This window comes from Channa argus, unplaced genomic scaffold (assembly GCF_033026475.1).
Source record: "Channa argus isolate prfri unplaced genomic scaffold, Channa argus male v1.0 Contig004, whole genome shotgun sequence".
Lineage (NCBI taxonomy): Eukaryota > Metazoa > Chordata > Actinopteri > Anabantiformes > Channidae > Channa > Channa argus.
The window spans coordinates 400437-426415 of record NW_027125223.1 but is presented as its reverse complement, the minus strand read 5'-3'; the positions used below and the strand labels follow the sequence as shown (position 1 = coordinate 426415).

Here is a 25979-nt window from a genome sequence, read left to right as displayed (position 1 = left end):
CTCGCTAGCTGTTGGGAACCGTACTTTTAAAACTCCAGGAAGTGTAGGATGGACCAATCAGCTTCCTGTACTGCCCCCCAATCCGGCCAATCAGGCAGGGCACCTATAAGAACAACAAAATAAAAACAACACATATGGCCAGGACCGTAACATGGTCTACTAGTAATGAAGCACGATGGTTGACAAACCAATAAAGTAGCAAAACAGTAATGAAAGAACAAAATTTGATGAAAATATAGAACAATTTCTATGAATAAATAGGCAGTAACACCAGCTTGTGCTGCCCGTAAACCCAAGCAAAAAAGCTTACAGCACCTGGTATTCCCACGCGGTCTTCCTACCAAGTACTAACCAGGCCCGGCTCTATTTGGCTGCCGAGATCGGACGAGATCGGGCGCTTAGAGAGCGGTGTGGCCGTAAGCTGCATTTGACATCATCAACAGCTCTTAAAAACGCTGGAGAAGCAGAATGCATGAAACTTGCTAAGAAGAAGATAAATGTGGCAAAGTACAAAGTACTATAACTGTACTGGTCTGTTACGCCCCTGTCTAGGGGGTCAGGGTGCAACATACAAAGATAAATTAGCATGTTCCCTCTCCGATCCCCAAACCAAAATCCAGGATCGAGATGTTCCAACAGAATGATATTTATTTTAAACGAAAGAAAGTGTCAAACAAAACATGACACTACAACTCAGGGCGAACCAAGGCCAACATAATAAACAAATAAGCCATTTCCCACAGAAAGTGCTAGCTAGCCTGATAGAAATAAACAATCCAAAAGACAGTCGCTAACCCTAACTCCCTAATGTGAAAACAGTCCAAAGAAAATGGCTGTTCACCCCTACAGATTTAATACTATTTACAAAATATACAATTTATAAACAAAACCACGGCACAAAACCTAACAATTCAAAAATGCTAAATAAGGTTTGGAAACCAAGAACAGCAAACAGGTGCCGCTGCCAGAAAGAGCCTCGCTAGCTGTTGGGAACCGTACTTTTAAAACTCCAGGAAGTGTAGGATGGACCAATCAGCTTCCTGTACTGCCCCTCAATCCGGCCAATCAGGCAGGGCACCTATAAGAACAACAAATCAAAAACAACACATATGGCCAGGACCGTAACATGGTCTACTAGTAATGAAGCACGATGGTTGACAAACCAATAAAGTAGCAAAACAGTAATGAAAGAACAAAATTTGATGAAAATATAGAACAATTTCTATGAATAAATAGGCAGTAACACCAGCTTGTGCTGCCCGTAAACCCAAGCAAAAAAGCTTACAGCACCTGGTATTCCCACGCGGTCTTCCTACCAAGTACTAACCAGGCCCGGATCTATTAGGCTGCCGAGATCGGACGAGATCGGGCGCTTAGAGAGCGGTGTGGCCGTAAGCTGCATTTGACATCATCAACAGCTCTTAAAAACGTTGGAGAAGCAGAATGCATGAAACTTGCTAAGACGAAGATAAATGTGGCAAAGTACAAAGTACTATAACTGTACTGGTCTGTTACGCCCCTGTCCAGGGGGTCAGGGTGCAACATACAAAGATAAATTAGCATGTTCCCTCTCCGATCCCCAAACCAAAATCCAGGATCGAGATGTTCCAACAGAATGATATTTATTTTAAACGAAAGAAAGTGTCAAACAAAACATGACACTACAACTCAGGGCGAACCAAGGCCAACATAATAAACAAAATAAGCCATTTCCCACAGAAAGTGCTAGCTAGCCTGATAGAAATAAACAAACCAAAAGACAGTCGCTAACCCTAACTCCCTAATGTGAAAAAAAGAGAAAACAATCAAAAGAAAATGGCTGTTCACCCCTACAGATTTAATACTATTTACAAAATATACAATTTATAAACAAAACCACGGCACAAAACCTAACAATTCAAAAATGCTAAATAAGGTTTGGAAACCAAGAACAGCAAACAGGTGCTGATGCCAGAAAGAGCCTCGCTAGCTGTTGGGAACCGTACTTTTAAAACTCCAGGAAGTGTAGGATGGACCAATCAGCTTCCTGTACTGCCCCTCAATCCGGCCAATCAGGCAGGGCACCTATAAGAACGACAAAATAAAAACAACACATATGGCCAGGACCGTAACATGGTCTACTAGTAATGAAGCACGATGGTTGACAAACCAATAAAGTAGCAAAACAACAATGAAAGAACAAAATTTGATGAAAATATACAACAATTTCTATGAATAAATAGGCAGTAACACCAGTTTGTGCTGCCCGTAAACCCAAGTAAAAAAGTTTACAGCACCTGGTATTCCCAGGCGGTCTTCCTACCAAGTACTAACCAGGCCCGGCTCTATTTGGCTGCCGAGATCGGGCGCTTAGAGAGCGGTGTGGCCGTAAGCTGCATTTGACATCATCAACAGCTCTTAAAAACGCTGGAGAAGCAGAATGCATGACACTTGCTAAGAAGAAGATAAATGTGGCAAAGTACAAAGTACTATAACTGTACTGGTCTGTTACGCCCCTGTCCAGGGGGTCAGGGTGCAACATACTAAGATAAATTAACATGTTCCCTCTCCGATCCCCAAACCAAACTCCAGTATCGAGATGTTCCAACAGAATGATATTTATTTTCAACGAAAGAAAGTGTCAAACAAAACATGACACTACAACTCAGGGCGAACCAAGGCCAACATAATAAACAAAATAAGCCATTTCCCACAGAAAGTGCTAGCTAGCCTGATAGAAATAAACAATCCAAAAGACAGTCGCTAACCCTAACTCCCTAATGTGAAAACAGTCCAAAGAAAATGGCTGTTCACCCCTACCGATTTAATACTATTTACAAAATATACAATTTATAAACAAAACCACGGCACAAAACCTAACAATTCAAAAATGCTAAATAAGGTTTGGAAACCAAGAACAGCAAACAGGTGCTGCTGCCAGAAAGAGCCTCGCTAGCTGTTGGGAACCGTACTTTTAAAACTCCAGGAAGTGTAGGATGGACCAATCAGCTTCCTGTACTGCCCCTCAATCCGGCCAATCAGGCAGGGCACCTATAAGAACAACAAATCAAAAACAACACATATGGCCAGGACCGTAACATGGTCTACTAGTAATGAAGCACGATGGTTGACAAACCAATAAAGTAGCAAAACAGCAATGAAAGAACAAAATTTGATGAAAATATAGAACAATTTCTATGAATAAATAGGCAGTAACACCAGCTTGTGCTGCCCGTAAACCCAAGCAAAAAAGTTTACAGCACCTGGTATTCCCAGGCAGTCTTCCTACCAAGTACTAACAAGGCCCGGCTCTATTTGGCTGCCGAGATCGGACGAGATCGGGCGCTTAGAGAGCGGTGTGGCCGTAAGCTGCATAAAAACGTTGGAGAAGCAGAATGCATGAAACATGCTAAGAAGAAGATAAATGTGGCAAAGTACAAAGTACTATAACTGTACTGGTCTGTTACGCCCCTGTCCAGGGGGTCAGGGTGCAACATACAAAGATAAATTAGCATGTTCCCTCTCCGATCCCCAAACCAAAATCCAGGATCGAGATGTTCCAACAGAATGATATTTATTTTAAACGAAAGAAAGTGTCAAAGAAAACATGACACTACAACTCAGGGCGAACCAAGGCCAACATAATAAACAAAATAAGCCATTTCCCATAGAAAGTGCTAGCTAGCCTGATAGAAATAAACAAACCAAAAGACAGTCGCTAACCCTTACTCCCTAATGTGAAAACAGTCCAAGAAAATGGCAGTTCACCCCTACAGATTTAATACTATTTACAAAATATACAATTTATTTAACATGGTCTACTAGTAATGAAGCACGATGGTTGAGAAACCAATAAAGTAGCAAAACAACAGCAATGAAAGAACAAAATTTGATGAAAATATAGAACAATTTCTATGAATAAATAGGCAGTAACACCAGCTTGTGCTGCCCGTAAACCCAAGCAAAAAAGCTTAAAGCACCTGGTATTCCCAGGCGGTCTTCCTACCAAGTACTAACCAGGCCCGGCTCTATTTGGCTGCCGAGATCGGACGAGATCCGGCGCTTAGAGAGCGGTGTGGCCGTAAGCTGCATTTGACATCATCAACAGCTCTTAAAAACGCTGGAGAAGCAGAATGCATGACACTTGCTAAGAAGAAGATAAATGTGGCAAAGTACAAAGTAATATAACTGTACTGGTCTGTTACGCCCCTGTCCAGGGGGTCAGGGTGCAACATACAAAGATAAATTAGCATGTTCCCTCTCCGATCCCCAAACCAAACTCCAGTATCGAGATGTTCCAACAGAATGATATTTATTTTAAACGAAAGGAAGTGTCAAACAAAACATGACACTACAACTCAGGGCGAACCAAGGCCAACATAATAAACAAAATAAGCCATTTCCCACAGAAAGTGCTAGCTAGCCTGATAGAAATAAACAAACCAAAAGACACTCGCTAACCCTAACTCCCTAATGTGAAAACAAGAGAAAACAATCAAAAGAAAATGGCTGTTCACCCCTAAAGATTTAATACTATTTACAAAATATACAATTTATAAACAAAACCACGGCACAAAACCTAACAATTCAAAAATGCTAAATAAGGTTTGGAAACCAAGAACAGCAAACAGGTGCTGCTGCCAGAAAGAGCCTCGCTAGCTGTTGGGAACCGTACTTTGAAAACTCCAGGAAGTGTAGGATGGACCAATCAGCTTCCTGTACTGCCCCCCAATCCGGCCAATCAGGCAGGGCACCTATAAGAACAAGAAAATAAAAACAACACATATGGCCAGGACCGTAACATGGTCTACTAGTAATGAAGCACGATGGTTGACAAACCAATAAAGTAGCAAAACAGTAATGAAAGAACAAAATTTGATGAAAATATAGAACAATTTCTATGAATAAATAGGCAGTAACACCAGCTTGTGCTGCCCGTAAACCCAAGCAAAAAAGCTTACAGCACCTGGTATTCCCGGGCGGTCTTCCTACCAAGTACTAACCAGGCCCGGCTTTATTTGGCTGCCGAGATCGGACGAGATCAGACGAGATCGGGCGCTTAGAGAGCAGTGTGGCCGTAAGCTGCATTTGACATCATCAAAAGCTCTTAAAAACGCTGGAGAAGCAGAATGCATGACACTTGCTAAGAAGAAGATAAATGTGGCAAAGTACAAAGTACTATAACTGTAATGGTCTGTTACGCCCCTGTCTAGGGGGTCAGGGTGCAACATACAAAGATAAATTAGCATGTTCCCTCTCCGATCCCCAAACCAAAATCCAGGATCGAGATGTTCCAACAAAATGATATTTATTTTAAACGAAAGAAAGTGTCAAACAAAACATGACACTACAACTCAGGGCGAACCAAGGCCAACATAATAAACAAATTAAGCCATTTCCCACAGAAAGTGCTAGCTAGCCTGATAGAAATAAACAAACCAAAAGACAGTCGCTAACCCTAACTCCCTAATGTGAAAACTGTCCAAAGAAAATGGCAGTTCACCTCTACAGATTTAATACTATTTACAAAATATACAATTTATAGACAAAACCACGGCACAAAACCTAACAATTCAAAAATGCTAAATAAGGTTTGGAAACCAAGAACAGCAAACAGGTGCTGCTGCCAGAAAGAGCCTCGCTAGCTGTTGGGAACCGTACTTTTAAAACTCCAGGAAGTGTAGGATGGACCAATCAGCTTCCTGTACTGCCCCCCAATCCGGCCAATCAGGCAGGGCACCTATAAGAACAACAAAATAAAAACAACACATATGGCCAGGACCGTAACATGGTCTACTAGTAATGAAGCACGATGGTTGACAAACCAATAAAGTAGCAAAATAGCAATGAAAGAACAAAATTTGATGAAAATATGGAACAATTTCTATGAATAAATAGGCAGTAACACCAGCTTGTGCTGCCCGTAAACCCAAGCAAAAAAGCTTACAGCACCTGGTATTCCCAGGCGGTCTTCCTACCAAGTACTAACCAGGCCCGGCTCTATTTGGCTGCCGAGATCGGACGAGATCGGGCGCTTAGAGAGCGGTGCGGCCGTAAGCTGCATTTGACATCATCAACAGCTCTTAAAAACGCTGGAGAAGCAGAATGCATGACACTCGCTAAGAAGAAGATAAATGTGGCAAAGTACAAAGTACTATAACTGTACTGGTCTGTTACGCCCCTGTCTAGGGGGTCAGGGTGCAACATACAAAGATAAATTAGCATGTTCCCTCTCCGATCCCCAAACCAAAATCCAGGATCGAGATGTTCCAACAGAATGATATTTATTTTAAACGAAAGAAAGTGTCAAACAAAACATGACACTACAACTCAGGGCGAACCAAGGCCAACATAATAAACAAAATAAGCTATTTCCCACAGAAAGTGCTAGCTAGCCTGATAGAAATAAACAAACCAAAAGACAGTCGCTAACCCTTACTCCCTAATGGGAAAACAGTCCAAGAAAATGGCAGTTCACCCCTACAGATTTAATACTATTTACAAAATATACAATTTATAAACAAAACCACGGCACAAAACCTAACAATTCAAAAATGCTAAATAAGGTTTGGAAACCAAGAACAGCAAACAGGTGCTGCTGCCAGAAAGAGCCTCGCTAGCTGTTGGGAACCGTACTTTTAAAACTCCAGGAAGTGTAGGATGGACCAATCAGCTTCCTGTACTGCCCCTCAATCCGGCCAATCAGGCAGGGCACCTATAAGAACGAGAAAAAAAAAACAACACATATGGCCAGGACCGTAACATGGTCTACTAGTAATGAAGCACGATGGTTGAAAAAACAATAAAGTAGCAAAACAGCAATGAAAAAACAAAATTTGATGAAAATATAGAAAAATTTCTATGAATAAATAGGCAGTAACACCAGCTTGTGCTGCCCGTAAACCCAAGCAAAAAAGCTTACAGCACCTGGTATTCCTGGGCGGTCTTCCTACCAAGTACTAACCAGGCCCGGCTCTATTTGGCTGCCGAGATCGGACGAGATCGGGCGCTTAGAGAGCGGTGTGGCCGTAAGCTGCATTTGACATCATCAACAGCTCTTAAAAACGCTGGAGAAGCAGAATGCATGACACTTGCTAAGAAGAAGATAAATGTGGCAAAGTACAAAGTACTATAACTGTACTGGTCTGTTACGCCCCTGTCCAGGGGGTCAGGGTGCAACATACAAAGATAAATTAGCATGTTCCCTCTCCGATCCCCAAACCAAAATCCAGGATCGAGATGTTCCAACAGAATGATATTTATTTTAAACGAAAGAAAGTGTCAAACAAAACATGACACTACAACTCAGGGCGAACCAAGGCCAACATAATAAACAAAATAAGCCATTTCCCACAGAAAGTGCTAGCTAGCCTGATAGAAATAAACAATCCAAAAGACAGTCGCTAACCCTAACTCCCTAATGTGAAAACAGTCCAAAGAAAATGGCTGTTCACCCCTACAGATTTAATACGAATTACAAAATATACAATTTATAAACAAAACCACGGCACAAAACCTAACAATTCAAAAATGCTAAATAAGGTTTGGAAACCAAGAACAGCAAACAGGTGTTGCTGCCAGAAAGAGCCTCGCTAGCTGTTGGGAACCGTACTTTTAAAACTCCAGGAAGTGTAGGATGGACCAATCAGCTTCCTGTACTGCCCCCCAATCCGGCCAATCAGGCAGGGCACCTATAAGAACAACAAAATAAAAACAACACATATGGCCAGGACCGTAACATGGTCTACTAGTAATGAAGCACGATGGTTGACAAACCAATAAAGTAGCAAAACAGCAATGAAAGAACAAAATTTGATGAAAATATACAACAATTTCTATGAATAAATAGACAGTAACACCAGTTTGTGCTGCCCGTAAACCCAAGCAAAAAAGCTTACATCACCTGGTATTCCCAGGCGGTCTTCCTACCAAGTACTAACCAGGCCCGGCTCTATTTGGCTGCCGAGATCGGACGAGATCGGGCGCTTAGAGAGCGGTGTGGCCGTAAGCTGCATAAAAACGTTGGATAAGCAGAATGCATGAAACATGCTAAGAAGAAGATAAATGTGGCAAAGTACAAAGTACTATAACTGTACTGGTCTGTTACGCCCCTGTCCAGGGGGTCAGGGTGCAACATACAAAGATAAATTAGCATGTTCCCTCTCCGATCCCCAAACCAAAATCCAGGATCGAGATGTTCCAACAGAATGATATTTATTTTAAACGAAAGAAAGTGTCAAACAAAACATGACACTACAACTCAGGGCGAACCAAGGCCAACATAATAAACAAAATAAGCCATTTCCCATAGAAAGTGCTAGCTAGCCTGATAGAAATAAACAAACCAAAAGACAGTCGCTAACCCTTACTCCCTAATGTGAAAACAGTCCAAGAAAATGGCAGTTCACCCCTACAGATTTAATACTATTTACAAAATATACAATTTATTTAACATGGTCTACTAGTAATGAAGCACGATGGTTGAGAAACCAATAAAGTAGCAAAACAACAGCAATGAAAGAACAAAATTTGATGAAAATATAGAACAATTTCTATGAATAAATAGGCAGTAACACCAGCTTGTGCTGCCCGTAAACCCAAGCAAAAAAGCTTAAAGCACCTGGTATTCCCAGGCGGTCTTCCTACCAATTACTAACCAGGCCCGGCTCTATTTGGCTGCCGAGATCGGACGAGATCGGGCGCTTAGAGAGCGGTGTGGCCGTAAGCTGCATTTGACATCATCAACAGCTCTTAAAAACGCTGGAGAAGCAGAATGCATGACACTTGCTAAGAAGAAGATAAATGTGGCAAAGTACAAAGTAATATAACTGTACTGGTCTGTTACGCCCCTGTCCAGGGGGTCAGGGTGCAACATACAAAGATAAATTAGCATGTTCCCTCTCCGATCCCCAAACCAAACTCCAGTATCGAGATGTTCCAACAGAATGATATTTATTTTAAACGAAAGAAAGTGTCAAACAAAACATGACACTACAACTCAGGGCGAACCAAGGCCAACATAATAAACAAAAAAAGCCATTTCCCACAGAAAGTGCTAGCTAGCCTGATAGAAATAAACAAACCAAAAGACACTCGCTAACCCTAACTCCCTAATGTGAAAACAAGAGAAAACAATCAAAAGAAAATGGCTGTTCACCCCTACAGATTTAAAACTATTTACAAAATATACAATTTATAGACAAAACCACGGCACAAAACCTAACAATTCAAAAATGCTAAATAAGGTTTGGAAACCAAGAACAGCAAACAGGTGCTGCTGCCAGAAAGAGCCTCGCTAGCTGTTGGGAACCGTACTTTTAAAACTCCAGGAAGTGTAGGATGGACCAATCAGCTTCCTGTACTGCCCCCCAATCCGGCCAATCAGGCAGGGCACCTATAAGAACAACAAAAAAAAAACAACACATATGGCCAGGACCGTAACATGGTCTACTAGTAATGAAGCACGATGGTTGACAAACCAATAAATTATCAAAATAGCAATGAAAGAACAAAATTTGATGAAAATATGGAACAATTTCTATGAATAAATAGGCAGTAACACCAGCTTGTGCTGCCCGTAAACCCAAGCAAAAAAGCTTACAGCACCTGGTATTCCCAGGCGGTCTTCCAACCAAGTACTAACTAGGCCCGGCCTTATTTGGCTCCCGAGATCGGACGAGATCGGGCGCTTAGAGAGCGGTGTGGCCGTAAGCTGCATTTGACATCATCAACAGCTCCTAAAAACGCTGGAGAAGCAGAATGCATGACACTCGCTAAGAAGAAGATAAATGTGGCAAAGTACTAAAACGGTACTGGTCTAGTAGTAAAGAAGCACGATGGTTGACAAACCAATAAAGTAGCAAAACAGCAATGAAAGAACAAAATTTGATGAAAATATAGAACAATTTCTAGGAATAAATAGGCAGTAACACCAGCTTGTGCTGCCCGTAAACCCAAGCAAAAAAGCTTACAGCACCTGGTATTCCCAGGCGGTCTTCCTACCAAGTACTAACCAGGCCCGGCTCTATTTGGCTGCCGAGATCGGACGAGATCGGACGAGATCGGGCGCTTAGAGAGCGGTGTGGCCGTAAGCTGCATTTGATATCATCAACAGCTCCTAAAAACACTGTAGAAGCAGAATGCATAACACTTGCTAAGAAGAAGATAAATGTGGCAAAGTACAAAGTACTATAACTGTACTGGTCTGTTACGCCCCTGTCTAGGGGGTCAGGGTGCAACATACAAAGATAAATTAGGATGTTCCCTCTCCGGTCTCCAAACCATAATCCAGGATCGAGATGTTCCAACAGAATTATATTTATTTTAAACAACATAAAGTGTCAAACAAAACATGACACTACAACTCAGGGCGAACCAAGGCCAACATAATAAACAAAATAAGCCATTTCCCACAGAAAGTGCTAGCTAGCCTGATAGAAATAAACAAACCAAAAGACAGTCGCTAACCCTAACTCCCTAATGTGAAAACAAGAGAAAACAATCAAAAGAAAATGGCTGTTCACCACTACAGATTTAATACTATTTACAAAATATACAATTTATAGACAAAACCACGGCACAAAACCTAACAATTCAAAAATGCTAAATAAGGTTTGGAAACCAAGAACAGCAAACAGGTGCTGCTGCCAGAAAGAGCCTCGCTAGCTGTTGGGAACCGTACTTTTAAAACTCCAGGAAGTGTAGGATGGACCAATCAGCTTCCTGTACTGCCCCCCAATCCGGCCAATCAGGCAGGGCACCTATAAGAACAACAAAATAAAAACAACACATATGGCCAGGACCGTAACATGGTCTACTAGTAATGAAGCACGATGGTTGACAAACCAATAAAGTAGCAAAATAGCAATGAAAGAACAAAATTTGATGAAAATATGGAACAATTTCTATGAATAAATAGGCAGTAACACCAGCTTGTGCTGCCCGTAAACCCAAGCAAAAAAGCTTACAGCACCTGGTATTCCCAGGCGGTCTTCCTACCAAGTACTAACCAGGCCCGGCTCTATTTGGCTGCCGAGATCGGACGAGATCGGGCGCTTAGAGAGCGGTGCGGCCGTAAGCTGCATTTGACATCATCAACAGCTCTTAAAAACGCTGGAGAAGCAGAATGCATGACACTCGCTAAGAAGAAGATAAATGTGGCAAAGTACAAAGTACTATAACTGTACTGGTCTGTTACGCCCCTGTCTAGGGGGTCAGGGTGCAACATACAAAGATAAATTAGCATGTTCCCTCTCCGATCCCCAAACCAAAATCCAGGATCGAGATGTTCCAACAGAATGATATTTATTTTAAACGAAAGAAAGTGTCAAACAAAACATGACACTACAACTCAGGGCGAACCAAGGCCAACATAATAAACAAAATAAGCTATTTCCCACAGAAAGTGCTAGCTAGCCTGATAGAAATAAACAAACCAAAAGACAGTCGCTAACCCTTACTCCCTAATGGGAAAACAGTCCAAGAAAATGGCAGTTCACCCCTACAGATTTAATACTATTTACAAAATATACAATTTATAAACAAAACCACGGCACAAAACCTAACAATTCAAAAATGCTAAATAAGGTTTGGAAACCAAGAACAGCAAACAGGTGCTGCTGCCAGAAAGAGCCTCTCTAGCTGTTGGGAACCGTACTTTTAAAACTCCAGGAAGTGTAGGATGGACCAATCAGCTTCCTGTACTGCCCCTCAATCCGGCCAATCAGGCAGGGCACCTATAAGAACGAGAAAAAAAAAACAACACATATGGCCAGGACCGTAACATGGTCTACTAGTAATGAAGCACGATGGTTGAAAAAACAATAAAGTAGCAAAACAGCAATGAAAAAACAAAATTTGATGAAAATATAGAAAAATTTCTATGAATAAATAGGCAGTAACACCAGCTTGTGCTGCCCGTAAACCCAAGCAAAAAAGCTTACAGCACCTGGTATTCCTGGGCGGTCTTCCTACCAAGTACTAACCAGGCCCGGCTCTATTTGGCTGCCGAGATCGGACGAGATCGGGCGCTTAGAGAGCGGTGTGGCCGTAAGCTGCATTTGACATCATCAACAGCTCTTAAAAACGCTGGAGAAGCAGAATGCATGACACTTGCTAAGAAGAAGATAAATGTGGCAAAGTACAAAGTACTATAACTGTACTGGTCTGTTACGCCCCTGTCCAGGGGGTCAGGGTGCAACATACAAAGATAAATTAGCATGTTCCCTCTCCGATCCCCAAACCAAAATCCAGGATCGAGATGTTCCAACAGAATGATATTTATTTTAAACGAAAGAAAGTGTCAAACAAAACATGACACTACAACTCAGGGCGAACCAAGGCCAACATAATAAACAAAATAAGCCATTTCCCACAGAAAGTGCTAGCTAGCCTGATAGAAATAAACAAACCAAAAGACAGTCGCTAACCCTAACTCCCAAATGTGAAAACAATCCAAAGAAAATGGCAGTTCACCCCTACAGATTTAATACTATTTACAAAATATACAATTTATAAACAAAACCACGGCATAAAACCTAACAATTCAAAAATGCTAAATAAAGTTTGGAAACCAAGAACAGCAAACAGGTGCTGCTGCCAGAAAGAGCCTCGCTAGCTGTTGGGAACCGTACTTTTAAAACTCCAGGAAGTGTAGGATGGACCAATCAGCTTCCTGTACTGCCCCCCAATCCGGCCAATCAGGCAGGGCACCTATAAGAACAAGAAAATAAAAACAACACATATGGCCAGGACCGTAACATGGTCTACTAGTAATGAAGCACGATGGTTGACAAACCAATAAAGTAGCAAAACAGTAATGAAAGAACAAAATTTGATGAAAATATAGAACAATTTCTATGAATAAATAGGCAGTAACACCAGCTTGTGCTGCCCGTAAACCCAAGCAAAAAAGCTTACAGCACCTGGTATTCCCACGCGGTCTTCCTACCAAGTAGAAACCAGGCCCGGCTTTATTTGGCTGCCGAGATCGGACGAGATCGGGCGCTTAGAGAGCGGTGTGGCCGTAAGCTGCATTTGACATCATCAACAGCTCTTAAAAACGTTGGAGAAGCAGAATGCATGAAACTTGCTAAGAAGAAGATAAATGTGGCAAAGTACAAAGTACTATAACTGTACTGGTCTGTTACGCCCCTGTCCAGGGGGTCAGGGTGCAACATACAAAGATAAATTAGCATGTTCCCTCTCCGATCCCCAAACCAAAATCCAGGATCGAGATGTTCCAACAGAATGATATTTATTTTAAACGAAAGAAAGTGTCAAACAAAACATGACACTACAACTCAGGGCGAACCAAGGCCAACATAATAAACAAAATAAGCCATTTCCCACAGAAAGTGCTAGCTAGCCTGATAGAAATAAACAAACCAAAAGACAGTCGCTAACCCTAACTCCCTAATGTGAAAACAAGAGAAAACAATCAAAAGAAAATGGCTGTTCACCCCTACAGATTTAATACGAATTACAAAATATACAATTTATAAACAAAACCACGGCACAAAACCTAACAATTCAAAAATGCTAAATAAGGTTTGGAAACCAAGAACAGCAAACAGGTGTTGCTGCCAGAAAGAGCCTCGCTAGCTGTTGGGAACCGTACTTTTAAAACTCCAGGAAGTGTAGGATGGACCAATCAGCTTCCTGTACTGCCCCCCAACCCGGCCAATCAGGCAGGGCACCTATAAGAACAACAAAATAAAAACAACACATATGGCCAGGACCGTAACATGGTCTACTAGTAATGAAGCACGATGGTTGACAAACCAATAAAGTAGCAAAACAGCAATGAAAGAACAAAATTTGATAAAAATATAGAACAATTTCTATGAATAAATAGGCAGTAACACCAGCTTGTGCTGCCCGTAAACCCAAGCAAAAAAGCTTACAGCACCTGGTATTCCCAGGCGGTCTTCCTACCAAGTACTAACCAGGCCCGGCTCTATTTGGCTGCCGAGATCGGACGAGATCGGGCGCTTAGAGAGCGGTGTGGCCGTAAGCTGCATTTGACATCATCAACAGCTCTTAAAATCGCTGGAGAAGCAGAATGCATGACACTTGCTAAGAAGAAGATAAATGTGGCAAAGTACAAAGTACTATAACTGTACTGGTCTGTTATGCCCCTGTCCAGGGGGTCAGGGTGCAACATACAAAGATAAATTAGCATGTTCCCTCTCCGATCCCCAAACCAAAATCCAGGATCGAGATGTTCCAACAGAATGATATTTATTTTAAACGAAAGAAAGTGTCAAACAAAACATGACACTACAACTCAGGGCGAACCAAGGCCAACATAATAAACAAAATAAGCCATTTCCCACAGAAAGTGCTAGCTAGCCTGATAGAAATAAACAAACCAAAAGACAGTCGCTAACCCTAACTCCCAAATGTGAAAACAATCCAAAGAAAATGGCAGTTCACCCCTACAGATTTAATACTATTTACAAAATATACAATTTATAAACAAAACCACGGCATAAAACCTAACAATTCAAAAATGCTAAATAAAGTTTGGAAACCAAGAACAGCAAACAGGTGCTGCTGCCAGAAAGAGCCTCGCTAGCTGTTGGGAACCGTACTTTTAAAACTCCAGGAAGTGTAGGATGGACCAATCAGCTTCCTGTACTGCCCCCCAATCCGGCCAATCAGGCAGGGCACATATAAGAACAAGAAAATAAAAACAACACATATGGCCAGGACCGTAACATGGTCTACTAGTAATGAAGCACGATGGTTGACAAACCAATAAAGTAGCAAAACAGTAATGAAAGAACAAAATTTGATGAAAATATAGAACAATTTCTATGAATAAATAGGCAGTAACACCAGCTTGTGCTGCCCGTAAACCCAAGCAAAAAAGCTTACAGCACCTGGTATTCCCACGCGGTCTTCCTACCAAGTACTAACCAGGCCCGGCTCTATTTGGCTGCTGAGAACGGACGAGATCGGGCGCTTAGAGAGCGGTGTGGCCGTAAGCTGCATTTGACATCATCAACAGCTCTTAAAAACGTTGGAGAAGCAGAATGCATGAAACTTGCTAAGAAGAAGATAAATGTGGCAAAGTACAAAGTACTATAACTGTACTGGTCTGTTACGCCCCTGTCCAGGGGGTCAGGGTGCAACATACAAAGATAAATTAGCATGTTCCCTCTCCGATCCCCAAACCAAAATCCAGGATCGAGATGTTCCAACAGAATGATATTTATTTTAAACGAAAGAAAGTGTCAAACAAAACATGACACTACAACTCAGGGCGAACCAAGGCCAACATAATAAACAAAATAAGCCATTTCCCACAGAAAGTGCTAGCTAGCCTGATAGAAATAAACAAACCAAAAGACAGTCGCTAACCCTAACTCCCTAATGTGAAAACAAGAGAAAACAATCAAAAGAAAATGGCTGTTCACCCCTACAGATTTAATACTATTTACAAAATATACAATTTATAAACAAAACCACGGCACAAAACCTAACAATTCAAAAATGCTAAATAAGGTTTGGAAACCAAGAACAGCAAACAGGTGCTGCTGCCAGAAAGAGCCTCGCTAGCTGTTGGGAACCGTACTTTTAAAACTCCAGGAAGTGTAGGATGGACCAATCAGCTTCCTGTACTGCCCCTCAATCCGGCCAATCAGGCAGGGCACCTATAAGAACAACAGATCAAAAACAACACATATGGCCAGGACCCTAACATGGTCTACTAGTAATGAAGCACGATGGTTGAAAAACCAATAAAGTAGCAAAACAGCAATGAAAGAACAAAATTTGATGAAAATATAGAACAATTTCTATGAATAAATAGGCAGTAACACCAGCTTGTGCTGCCCGTAAACCCAAGCAAAAAAGCTTACAACACCTGGTATTCCCAGGCGGTCTTCCTACCAAGTACTAACCAGGCCCGGCTCTATTTGGCTGCCGAGATCGGACGAGATTGGGCGCTTAGAGAGCGGTGTGGCCGTAAGCTGCATTTGACATCATCAACAGCTGTTAAAAACGTTGGAGAAGCAGAATGCATGACACTTACTAAGAAGAAGACAAATGTGGCAAAGTACAAAGTACTATAACTGTAATGGTCTGTTACGCCCCTGTCCAGGGGGTCAGGGTGCAACATACAAAGATAAATTAGCATGTTCCCTCTCCGATCCCCAAACCAAAATCCAGGATCGAGATGTTCCAACAGAATGATATTTATTTTAAACGAAAGAAAGTGTCAAACAAAACATGACACTACAACTCAGGGCGAACCAAGGCCAACATAATAAACAAAATAAGCCATTTCCCACAGAAAGTGCTAGCTAGCCTGATAGAAATAAACAAACCAAAAGACAGTCGCTAACCCTAACTCCCTAATGTGAAAACAGTCCAAAGAAAATGGCTGTTCACCCCTACAGATTTAATACGAATTACAAAATATACAATTTATAAACAAAACCACGGCACAAAACCTAACAATTCAAAAATGCTAAATAAGGTTTGGAAACCAAGAACAGCAAACAGGTGCTGCTGCCAGAAAGAGCCTCGCTAGCTGTTGGGAACCGTACTTTTAAAACTCCAGGAAGTGTAGGATGGACCAATCAGCTTCCTGTACTGCCCCTCAATCCGGCCAATCAGGCAGGGCACCTATAAGAACAACATATCAAAAACAACACATATGGCCAGGACCGTAACATGGTCTACTAGTAATGAAGCACGATGGTTGACAAACCAATAAAGTAGCAAAACAGTAATGAAAGAACAAAATTTGATGAAAATATAGAACAATTTCTATGAATAAATAGGCAGTAACACCAGCTTGTGCTGCCCGTAAACCCAAGCAAAAAAGCTTACAGAACCTGGTATTCCCACGCGGTCTTCCTACCAAGTACTAACCAGGCCCGGCTCTATTTGGCTGCCGAGATCGGACGAGATCGGGCGCTTAGAGAGCGGTGTGGCCGTAAGCTGCATTTGACATCATCAACAGCTCTTAAAAACGTTGGAGAAGCAGAATGCATGAAACTTGCTAAGACGAAGATAAATGTGGCAAAGTACAAAGTACTATAAGTGTACTGGTCTGTTACGCCCCTGTCCAGGGGGTCAGGGTGCAACATACAAAGATAAATTAGCATGTTCCCTCTCCGATCCCCAAACCAAAATCCAGGATCGAGATGTTCCAACAGAATGATATTTATTTTAAACGAAAGAAAGTGTCAAACAAAACATGACACTACAACTCAGGGCGAACCAAGGCCAACATAATAAACAAAATAAGCCATTTCCCACAGAAAGTGCTAGCTAGCCTGATAGAAATAAACAAACCAAAACACAGTCGCTAACCCTAACTCCCTAATGTGAAAACAGTCCAAAGAAAATGTCTGTTCACCCCTACAGATTTAATACTATTTACAAAATATACAATTTATAAACAAAACCACGGCATAAAACCTAACAATTCAAAAATGCTAAATAAAGTTTGGAAACCAAGAACAGCAAACAGGTGCTGCTGCCAGAAAGAGCCTCGCTAGCTGTTGGGAACCGTACTTTTAAAACTCCAGGAAGTGTAGGATGGACCAATCAGCTTCCTGTACTGCCCCCCAATCCGGCCAATCAGGCAGGGCACCTATAAGAACAACAAAATAAAAACAACACATATGGCCAGGACCGTAACATGGTCTACTAGTAATGAAGCACGATGGTTGAAAAACCAATAAAGTAGCAAAACAGCAATGAAAGAACAAAATTTGATGAAAATATAGAACAATTTCTATGAATAAATAGGCAGTAACACCAGCTTGTGCTGCCCGTAAACCCAAGCAAAAAAGCTTACAGCATCTGGTATTCCCAGGCGGTCTTCCTACCAAGTACTAACCAGGCCCGGCTCTATTTGGCTGCCGAGATCGGACGAGATCGGGCGCTTAGAGAGCGGTGTGGCCGTAAGCTGCATTTGACATCATCAACAGCTCTTAAAAACGCTGGAGAAGCAGATTGCATGACACTTGCTAAGAAGAAGATAAATGTGGCAAAGTACAAAGTACTATAACTGTACTGGTCTGTTACGCCCCTGTCCAGGGGGTCAGGGTGCAACATACAAAGATAAATTAGCATGTTCCCTCTCCGATCCCCAAACCAAAATCCAGGATCGAGATGTTCCAACAGAATGATATTTATTTTAAACGAAAGAAAGTGTCAAACAAAACATGACACTACAACTCAGGGCGAACCAAGGCCAACATAATAAACAAATAAGCCATTTCCCACAGAAAGTGCTAGCTAGCCTGATAGAAATAAACAAACCAAAAGACAGTCGCTAACCCTAACTCCCTAATGTGAAAACAAGAGAAAACAATCAAAAGAAAATGGCTGTTCACCCCTACAGATTTAATACGAATTACAAAATATACAATTTATAAACAAAACCACGGCACAAAACCTAACAATTCAAAAATGCTAAATAAGGTTTGGAAACCAAGAACAGCAAACAGGTGCTGCTGCCAGAAAGAGCCTCGCTAGCTGTTGGGAACCGTACTTTTAAAACTCCAGGAAGTGTAGGATGGACCAATCAGCTTCCTGTACTGCCCCCCAATCCGGCCAATCAGGCAGGGCACCTATAAGAACAACAAATCAAAAACAACACATATGGCCAGGACCGTAACATGGTCTACTAGTAATGAAGCACGATGGTTGAAAAACCAATAAAGTAGCAAAACAGCAATGAAAGAACAAAATTTGATGAAAATATAGAACAATTTCTATGAATAAATAGGCAGTAACACCAGCTTGTGCTGCCCGTAAACCCAAGCAAAAAAGCTTACAGCACCTGGTATTCCCGGGCGGTCTTCCTACCAAGTACTAACCAGGCCCGGCTCTATTTGGCTGCCGAGATCGGACGAGATCGGGCGCTTAGAGAGCGGTGTGGCCGTAAGCTGCATTTGACATCATCAACAGCTCTTAAAAACGCTGGAGAAGCAGAATGCATGACACTTGCTAAGAAGAAGATAAATGTGGCAAAGTACAAAGTACTATAACTGTACTGGTCTGTTACGCCCCTGTCCAGGGGGTCAGGGTGCAACATACAAAGATAAATTAGCATGTTCCCTCTCCGATCCCCAAACCAAAATCCAGGATCGAGATGTTCCAACAGAATGATATTTATTTTAAACGAAAGAAAGTGTCAAACAAAACATGACACTACAAGTCAGGGCGAACCAAGGCCAACATAATAAACAAAATAAGCCATTTCCCACAGAAAGTGCTAGCTAGCCTGATAGAATTAAAAAAACCAAAAGACAGTCGCTAACCCTAACTCCCTAATGTGAAAACAAGAGAAAACAATCAAAAGAAAATGGCTGTTCACCCCTACAGATTTAATACGAATTACAAAATATACAATTTATAAAAAAACCACGGCACAAAACCTAACAATTCAAAAATGCTAAATAAGGTTTGGAAACCAAGAACAGCAAACAGGTGCTGCTACCAGAAAGAGCCTCGCTAGCTGTTGGGAACCGTACTTTTAAAACTCCAGGAAGTGTAGGATGGACCAATCAGCTTCCTGTACTGCCCCTCAATCCGGCCAATCAGGAAGGGCACCTATAAGAAAGAGAAAATAAAAACAACACATATGGCCAGGACCGTAACATGGTCTACTAGTAATGAAGCACGATGGTTGAAAAACCAATAAAGTAGCAAAACAGCAATGAAAGAACAAAATTTGATGAAAATATAGAACAATTTCTATGAATAAATAGGCAGTAACACCAGCTTGTGCTGCCCGTAAACCCAAGCAAAAAAGCTTACAGCACCTGGTATTCCCGGGCGGTCTTCCTACCAAGTACTAACCAGGCCCGGCTCTATTTGGCTGCCGAGATCGGACGAGATCGGGCGCTTAGAGAGCGGTGTGGCCGTAAGCTGCATTTGACATCATCAACAGCTCTTAAAAACGCTGGAGAAGCAGAATGCATGACACTTGCTAAGAAGAAGATAAATGTGGCAAAGTACAAAGTAATATAACTGTACTGGTCTATTATGCCCCTGTCCAGGGGGTCAGGGTGCAACATACAAAGATAAATTAGCATGTTCCATCTCCGATCCCCAAACCAAAATCCAGGATCGAGATGTTCCAACAGAATGATATTTATTTTAAACGAAAGAAAGTGTCAAACAAAACATGACACTACAACTCAGGGCGAACCAAGGCCAACATAATAAACAAAATAAGCCATTTCCCACAGAAAGTGCTAGCTAGCCTGATAGAAATAAACAAACCAAAAGACAGTCGCTAACCCTAACTCCCTAATGTGAAAACAGTCCAAAGAAAATGGCTGTTCACCCCTACAGATTTAATACTATTTACAAAATATACAATTTATAAACAAAACCACGGCACAAAACCTAACAATTCAAAAATGCTAAATAAGGTTTGGAAACCAAGAACAGCAAACAGGTGCTGCTGCCAGAAAGAGCCTCGCTAGCTGTTGGGAACCGTACTTTTAAAACTCCAGGAAGTGTAGGATGGACCAATCAGCTTCCTGTACTGCCCCTCAATCCGGCCAATCAGGCAGGGCACCTATAAGAACAACAAATCAAAAACAACACATATGGCCAGGACCGTAACATGGTCTACTAGTAATGAAGCACGATGGTTGACAAACCAATAAAGTAGCAAAACAGTAATGAAAGAACAAAATTTGATGAAAATATAGAACAATTTCTATGAATAAATAGGCAGTAACACCAGCTTGTGCTGCCCGTAAACCCAAGCAAAAAAGCTTACAGCACCTGGTATTCCCACGCGGTCTTCCTACCAAGTACTAACCAGGCCCGGCTCTATTTGGCTGCCGAGATCGGACGAGATCGGGCGCTTAGAGAGCGGTGTGGCCGTAAGCTGCATTTGACATCATCAACAGCTCTTAAAAACGTTGGAGAAGCAGAATGCATGAAACTTGCTAAGAAGAAGATAAATGTGGCAAAGTACAAAGTACTATAACTGTACTGGTCTGTTACGCCCCTGTCCAGGGGGTCAGGGTGCAACATACAAAGATAAATTAGCATTTTCCCTCTCCGATCCCCAAACCAAAATCCAGGATCGAGATGTTCCAACAGAATGATATTTATTTTAAACGAAAGAAAGTGTCAAACAAAACATGACACTACAACTCAGGGCGAACCAAGGCCAACATAATAAACAAAATAAGCCATTTCCCACAGAAAGTGCTAGCTAGCCTGATAGAAATAAACAAACCAAAAGACAGTCGCTAACCCTAACTCACTAATGTGAAAACAAGAGAAAACAATCAAAAGAAAATGGCTGTTCACCCCTACAGATTTAATACTATTTACAAAATATACAATTTATAAACAAAACCACGGCACAAAACCTAACAATTCAAAAATGCTAAATAAGGTTTGGAAACCAAGAACAGCAAACAGGTGCTGCTGCCAGAAAGAGCCTCGCTAGCTGTTGGGAACCGTACTTTTAAAACTCCAGGAAGTGTAGGATGGACCAATCAGCTTCCTGTACTGCCCCTCAATCCGGCCAATCAGGCAGGGCACCTATAAGAACGAGAAAATAAAAACAACACATATGGCCAGGACCGTAACATGGTCTACTAGTAATGAAGCACGATGGTTGAAAAACCAATAAAGTAGCAAAACAGCAATGAAAGAACAAAATTTGATGAAAATATAGAACAATTTCTATGAATAAATAGGCAGTAACACCAGCTTGTGCTGCCCGTAAACCCAAGCAAAAAAGCTTACAACACCTGGTATTCCCAGGCGGTCTTCCTACCAAGTACTAACCAGGCCCGGCTCTATTTGGCTGCCGAGATCGGACGAGATCGGGCGCTTAGAGAGCGGTGTGGCCGTAAGCTGCATTTGACATCATCAACAGCTCTTAAAAACACTGGAGAAGCAGAATGCATGACACTTGCTAAGAAGAAGACAAATGTGGCAAAGTACAAAGTACTATAACTGTACTGGTCTGTTACGCCCCTGTCCAGGGGGTCAGGGTGCAACATACAAAGATAAATTAGCATGTTCCCTCTCCGATCCCCAAACCAAAATCCAGGATCGAGATGTTCCAACAGAATGATATTTATTTTAAACGAAAGAAAGTGTCAAACAAAACATGACACTACAACTCAGGGCGAACCAAGGCCAACATAATAAACAAAATAAGCCATTTCCCACAGAAAGTGCTAGCTAGCCTGATAGAAATAAACAAACCAAAAGACAGTCGCTAACCCTAACTCCCTAATGTGAAAACAGTCCAAAGAAAATGGCTGTTCACCCCTACAGATTTAATACTATTTACAAAATATACAATTTATAAACAAAACCACGGCACAAAACCTAACAATTCAAAAATGCTAAATAAGGTTTGGAAACCAAGAACAGCAAACAGGTGCTGCTGCCAGAAAGAGCCTCGCTAGCTGTTGGGAACCGTACTTTTAAAACTCCAGGAAGTGTAGGATGGACCAATCAGCTTCCTGTACTGCCCCTCAATCCGGCCAATCAGGCAGGGCACCTATAAGAACAACAAATCAAAAACAACACATATGGCCAGGACCGTAACATGGTCTACTAGTAATGAAGCACGATGGTTGACAAACCAATAAAGTAGCAAAACAGTAATGAAAGAACAAAATTTGATGAAAATATAGAACAATTTCTATGAATAAATAGGCAGTAACACCAGCTTGTGCTGCCCGTAAACCCAAGCAAAAAAGCTTACAGCACCTGGTATTCCCAGGCGGTCTTCCTACCAAGTACTAACCAGGCCCGGCTCTATTTGGCTGCCGAGATCGGACGAGATCGGGCGCTTAGAGAGCGGTGTGGCCGTAAGCTGCATTTGACATCATCAACAGCTCTTAAAAACGCTGGAGAAGCAGAATGCATGACACTTGCTAAGAAGAAGATAAATGTGGCAAAGTACAAAGTACTATAACTGTACTGGTCTGTTACGCCCCTGTCCAGGGGGTCAGGGTGCAACATACAAAGATATATTAGCATGTTCCCTCTCCGATCCCCAAACCAAACTCCAGTATCGAGATGTTCCAACAGAATGATATTTATTTTAAACGAAAGAAAGTGTCAAACAAAACATGACACTACAACTCAGGGCGAACCAAGGCCAACATAATAAACAAAATAAGCCATTTCCCACAGAAAGTGCTAGCTAGCCTGATAGAAATAAACAATCCAAAAGACAGTCGCTAACCCTAACTCCCTAATGTGAAAACAAGAGAAAACAATCAAAAGAAAAAGGCTGTTCACCCCTACAGATTTAATACGAATTACAAAATATACAATTTATAAACAAAACCACGGCACAAAACCTAACAATTCAAAAATGCTAAATAAGGTTTGGAAACCAAGAACAGCAAACAGGTGCTGCTGCCAGAAAGAGCCTCGCTAGCTGTTGGGAACCGTACTTTTAAAACTCCAGGAAGTGTAGGATGGACCAATCAGCTTCCTGTACTGCCCCCCAATCCGGCCAATCAGGCAGGGCACCTATAAGAACAACAAATCAAAAACAACACATATGGCCAGGACCCTAACATGGTCTACTAGTAATGAAGAACGATGGTTGAAAAACCAATAAAGTAGCAAAACAGCAATGAAAGAACAAAATTTGATGAAAATATAGAACAATTTCTATGAATAAATAGGCAGTAACACCAGCTTGTGCTGCCCGTAAACCCAAGCAAAAAAGCTTACAACACCTGGTATTCCCAGGCGGTCTTCCTACCAAGTACTAACCAGGCCCGGCTCTATTTGGCTGCCGAGATCGGACGAGATTGGGCGCTTAGAGAGCGGTGTGGCCGTAAGCTGCATTTGACATCATCAACAGCTCTTAAAAACACTGGAGAAGCAGAATGCATGACACTTACTAAGAAGAAGACAAATGTGGCAAAGTACAAAGTACTATAACTGTAATGGTCTGTTACGCCCCTGTCCAGGGGGTGAGGGTGCAACATACAAAGATAAATTAGCATGTTCCCTCTCCGATCCCCAAACCAAAATCCAGGATCGAGATGTTCCAACAGAATGATATTTATTTTAAACGAAAGAAAGTGTCAAACAAAACATGACACTACAACTCAGGGCGAACCAAGGCCAACATAATAAACAAAATAAGCCATTTCCCACAGAAAGTGCTAGCTAGCCTGATAGAAATAAACAAACCAAAAGACAGTCGCTAACCCTAACTCCCTAATGTGAAAACAGTCCAAAGAAAATGGCTGTTCACCCCTACAGATTTAATACGAATTACAAAATATACAATTTATAAACAAAACCACGGCACAAAACCTAACAATTCAAAAATGCTAAATAAGGTTTGGAAACCAAGAACAGCAAACAGGTGCTGCTGCCAGAAAGAGCCTCGCTAGCTGTTGGGAACCGTACTTTTAAAACTCCAGGAAGTGTAGGATGGACCAATCAGCTTCCTGTACTGCCCCTCAATCCGGCCAATCAGGCAGGGCACCTATAAGAACAACATATCAAAAACAACACATATGGCCAGGACCGTAACATGGTCTACTAGTAATGAAGCACGATGGTTGACAAACCAATAAAGTAGCAAAACAGTAATGAAAGAACAAAATTTGATGAAAATATAGAACAATTTCTATGAATAAATAGGCAGTAACACCAGCTTGTGCTGCCCGTAAACCCAAGCAAAAAAGCTTACAGCACCTGGTATTCCCACGCGGTCTTCCTACCAAGTACTAACCAGGCCCGGCTCTATTTGGCTGCCGAGATCGGACGAGATCGGGCGCTTAGAGAGCGGTGTGGCCGTAAGCTGCATTTGACATCATCAACAGCTCTTAAAAACGTTGGAGAAGCAGAATGCATGAAACTTGCTAAGACGAAGATAAATGTGGCAAAGTACAAAGTACTATAACTGTACTGGTCTGTTACGCCCCTGTCCAGGGGGTCAGGGTGCAACATACAAAAATAAATTAGCATGTTCCCTCTCCGATCCCCAAACCAAAATCCAGGATCGAGATGTTCCAACAGAATGATATTTATTTTAAACGAAAGAAAGTGTCAAACAAAACATGACACTACAACTCAGGGCGAACCAAGGCCAACATAATAAACAAAATAAGCCATTTCCCACAGAAAGTGCTAGCTAGCCTAATAGAAATAAACAAACCAAAACACAGTCGCTAACCCTAACTCCCTAATGTGAAAACAGTCCAAAGAAAATGTCTGTTCACCCCTACAGATTTAATACTATATACAAAATATACAATTTATAAACAAAACCACGGCATAAAACCTAACAATTCAAAAATGCTAAATAAAGTTTGGAAACCAAGAACAGCAAACAGGTGCTGCTGCCAGAAAGAGCCTCGCTAGCTGTTGGGAACCGTACTTTTAAAACTCCAGGAAGTGTAGGATGGACCAATCAGCTTCCTGTACTGCCCCCCAATCCGGCCAATCAGGCAGGGCACCTATAAGAACAACAAAATAAAAACAACACATATGGCCAGGACCGTAACATGGTCTACTAGTAATGAAGCACGATGGTTGAAAAACCAATAAAGTAGCAAAACAGCAATGAAAGAACAAAATTTGATGAAAATATAGAACAATTTCTATGAATAAATAGGCAGTAACACCAGCTTGTGCTGCCCGTAAACCCAAGCAAAAAAGCTTAAAGCACCTGGTATTCCCAGGCGGTCTTCCTACCAAGTACTAACCAGGCCCGGCTCTATTTGGCTGCCGAGATCGGACGAGATCGGGCGCTTAGAGAGCGGTGTGGCCGTAAGCTGCATAAAAACGTTGGAGAAGCAGAATGCATGAAACATGCTAAGAAGAAGATAAATGTGGCAAAGTACAAAGTACTATAACTGTACTGGTCTGTTACGCCCCTGTCCAGGGGGTCAGGGTGCAACATACAAAGATAAATTAGCATGTTCCCTCTCCGATCCCCAAACCAAAATCCAGGATCGAGATGTTCCAACAGAATGATATTTATTTTAAACGAAAGAAAG

General features: G+C 41.7%; 28 pseudogenes; all 28 read right to left on the bottom strand.

Moving 5' to 3' along the window:
• Nucleotides 1–303: 303 nt before the first annotated feature.
• Nucleotides 304–422, bottom strand: LOC137109685 (5S ribosomal RNA; annotated as a pseudogene).
• Nucleotides 423–1278: 856 nt separating this feature from the next.
• LOC137109900 (5S ribosomal RNA) lies at nucleotides 1279–1397 on the bottom strand (annotated as a pseudogene).
• Nucleotides 1398–2264: 867 nt separating this feature from the next.
• On the bottom strand, nucleotides 2265–2373 carry LOC137109993 (5S ribosomal RNA; annotated as a pseudogene).
• Nucleotides 2374–3230: 857 nt separating this feature from the next.
• LOC137109942 (5S ribosomal RNA) lies at nucleotides 3231–3349 on the bottom strand (annotated as a pseudogene).
• A 598-nt stretch (nucleotides 3350–3947) lies between these two features.
• On the bottom strand, nucleotides 3948–4066 carry LOC137109921 (5S ribosomal RNA; annotated as a pseudogene).
• Nucleotides 4067–4933: 867 nt separating this feature from the next.
• LOC137109981 (5S ribosomal RNA) lies at nucleotides 4934–5062 on the bottom strand (annotated as a pseudogene).
• Nucleotides 5063–5919: 857 nt separating this feature from the next.
• LOC137109735 (5S ribosomal RNA) lies at nucleotides 5920–6038 on the bottom strand (annotated as a pseudogene).
• An 856-nt stretch (nucleotides 6039–6894) lies between these two features.
• Nucleotides 6895–7013, bottom strand: LOC137109764 (5S ribosomal RNA; annotated as a pseudogene).
• Nucleotides 7014–7870: 857 nt separating this feature from the next.
• LOC137109773 (5S ribosomal RNA) lies at nucleotides 7871–7989 on the bottom strand (annotated as a pseudogene).
• A 598-nt stretch (nucleotides 7990–8587) lies between these two features.
• On the bottom strand, nucleotides 8588–8706 carry LOC137109885 (5S ribosomal RNA; annotated as a pseudogene).
• An 867-nt stretch (nucleotides 8707–9573) lies between these two features.
• LOC137109832 (5S ribosomal RNA) lies at nucleotides 9574–9692 on the bottom strand (annotated as a pseudogene).
• A 251-nt stretch (nucleotides 9693–9943) lies between these two features.
• Nucleotides 9944–10072, bottom strand: LOC137109878 (5S ribosomal RNA; annotated as a pseudogene).
• An 867-nt stretch (nucleotides 10073–10939) lies between these two features.
• On the bottom strand, nucleotides 10940–11058 carry LOC137109734 (5S ribosomal RNA; annotated as a pseudogene).
• An 856-nt stretch (nucleotides 11059–11914) lies between these two features.
• On the bottom strand, nucleotides 11915–12033 carry LOC137109763 (5S ribosomal RNA; annotated as a pseudogene).
• Nucleotides 12034–12890: 857 nt separating this feature from the next.
• Nucleotides 12891–13009, bottom strand: LOC137109928 (5S ribosomal RNA; annotated as a pseudogene).
• An 867-nt stretch (nucleotides 13010–13876) lies between these two features.
• Nucleotides 13877–13995, bottom strand: LOC137109599 (5S ribosomal RNA; annotated as a pseudogene).
• An 857-nt stretch (nucleotides 13996–14852) lies between these two features.
• LOC137109871 (5S ribosomal RNA) lies at nucleotides 14853–14971 on the bottom strand (annotated as a pseudogene).
• An 867-nt stretch (nucleotides 14972–15838) lies between these two features.
• Nucleotides 15839–15957, bottom strand: LOC137109861 (5S ribosomal RNA; annotated as a pseudogene).
• Nucleotides 15958–16814: 857 nt separating this feature from the next.
• On the bottom strand, nucleotides 16815–16933 carry LOC137109809 (5S ribosomal RNA; annotated as a pseudogene).
• Nucleotides 16934–17790: 857 nt separating this feature from the next.
• LOC137109792 (5S ribosomal RNA) lies at nucleotides 17791–17909 on the bottom strand (annotated as a pseudogene).
• Nucleotides 17910–18775: 866 nt separating this feature from the next.
• Nucleotides 18776–18894, bottom strand: LOC137109708 (5S ribosomal RNA; annotated as a pseudogene).
• An 866-nt stretch (nucleotides 18895–19760) lies between these two features.
• LOC137109707 (5S ribosomal RNA) lies at nucleotides 19761–19879 on the bottom strand (annotated as a pseudogene).
• An 857-nt stretch (nucleotides 19880–20736) lies between these two features.
• Nucleotides 20737–20855, bottom strand: LOC137109683 (5S ribosomal RNA; annotated as a pseudogene).
• Nucleotides 20856–21722: 867 nt separating this feature from the next.
• On the bottom strand, nucleotides 21723–21841 carry LOC137109717 (5S ribosomal RNA; annotated as a pseudogene).
• Nucleotides 21842–22698: 857 nt separating this feature from the next.
• On the bottom strand, nucleotides 22699–22817 carry LOC137109598 (5S ribosomal RNA; annotated as a pseudogene).
• An 867-nt stretch (nucleotides 22818–23684) lies between these two features.
• Nucleotides 23685–23803, bottom strand: LOC137109860 (5S ribosomal RNA; annotated as a pseudogene).
• Nucleotides 23804–24660: 857 nt separating this feature from the next.
• Nucleotides 24661–24779, bottom strand: LOC137109682 (5S ribosomal RNA; annotated as a pseudogene).
• An 857-nt stretch (nucleotides 24780–25636) lies between these two features.
• LOC137109804 (5S ribosomal RNA) lies at nucleotides 25637–25755 on the bottom strand (annotated as a pseudogene).
• Nucleotides 25756–25979: the final 224 nt, after the last annotated feature.